This window comes from Sinocyclocheilus anshuiensis, unplaced genomic scaffold, assembly GCF_001515605.1.
Source record: "Sinocyclocheilus anshuiensis isolate Anshui unplaced genomic scaffold, SAMN03320099.WGS_v1.1 scaffold928, whole genome shotgun sequence".
Classification (NCBI taxonomy): Eukaryota; Metazoa; Chordata; class Actinopteri; order Cypriniformes; family Cyprinidae; genus Sinocyclocheilus; species Sinocyclocheilus anshuiensis.
The window spans coordinates 400,700-402,143 of record NW_015552531.1 but is presented as its reverse complement, the minus strand read 5'-3'; the positions used below and the strand labels follow the sequence as shown (position 1 = coordinate 402,143).

Here is a 1,444-nt window from a genome sequence, read left to right as displayed (position 1 = left end):
TATGTCCCCACTGCAGGGCTCCAGACTGCGACCAAATGGTCGCATTTTGCGACCATTTTTTCTGCCGGTGCAAGTAATTTTTGTGAGCGGTCGCACTGGCGCGACCACCGCATTGTCCAACTCATAAGCACTGTCATTTCTGTTGCATATGAGAAACATCAAACGTCAAACAAAACGAAAGCGAAACTAAACCGCGCTACGTTTCAGCTGTGCAGCACCACGGACCGTTTATCAGCTCGCACCGCGATGCAAACAAACTTGTCCGAGCTCAGAACAGATGACTTTCAAGCATTTCACACAACTATTTCCAGCACTTTAAAGCTCTAAAATGATCCAGTTTGAATGTTATTTTTAATGGGATGACAAAAATATATTTTGTTGTAAACAAAGACTTTTAAAAATACATCAAATCACAATTATAACCAGTAGACAGCAGCAGAGGAGCACTTATTGGCTTATTAGTCATTCATTTCTACTTTTTCTCTATATTTTGAAATTATAAACTATTATTATAAACTATTATAAAATATCAAATCATCAAGAAATCAGATTTTGTCAGAATTTTACACTTTTTTGTGTATGAAGTAAGAAAAGTCACAAAGTGCCTTGAAAAACAAACTTTTCTTCAATTTGCTACTAAATCACACAATCACTGAAGTTGGTCAGTTCCATATACAAGAAGAATAATGGTACATTTAATAAGAGTGGAATATATACATTTTCTATATAAAAATTGGATTTTGCACCTGTTACTGTTGTTAATAAAAATAAGTTTTGTATGCATCTTAATTCTTACTCTTATTTTGTAAAGTGCTTTACTGTCAAATCTGTATAAACAATAAACAAAAGAAAAATAAACAAGAAATGAACATGTAATATTATTAGTAACTGCACTTATTAATGCAAAACAATAGTAATTTTATGATTAAATTATCTATATTTTAATACTCCCGCACACCACACCCCCGCGCTACCAAATGTGCTCCTGGCGCCACCATCTGTAGAACTTAGTGGCGCTGGTGCCACTGCTCTCAAATGTTAGTCTGGAACCCTGAATTGCTTAGTTTGTTGTCTTGTAATGCAATGAGCTATGCAATGTTGGCTAAATAAAAAAGCAACTGTAATATGCGACAGAAAAAAACATTCAGTCTAGATGAACAAAGTCTGCAAAAACTAATTTAGGTTTTAAAACAATCCAAAAGGTACTTTTCCCACCCATCTGAGAAAATCGTTTCTAAACAAAAGGTCCTCGGGAAATAAACTGTTTAATATTTTACAATAATGAAGGTCCTCGCTGGCCGTAGAGAGTTGTGAGGCTGTAATTTGCGCTGTACTCTTTGAGAGTGGACCTTTAAGACTCCAATCTGTTCAGCTGCATTCCAGCCATTTTGTGCTTTTAGAGAAGCCCCTCTCCATCAGAGAGTGAGCAGGCAGAGAGAAAAAG

General features: G+C 35.9%; 1 protein-coding gene across 1 annotated transcript in view; it reads right to left on the bottom strand.

Moving 5' to 3' along the window:
- Window positions 1–1,444, bottom strand: part of tnikb (TRAF2 and NCK interacting kinase b) — a 62,711-nt gene that overhangs the window by 48,011 nt on the left and 13,256 nt on the right. The gene's annotated exons all lie outside the window — the stretch shown is intronic.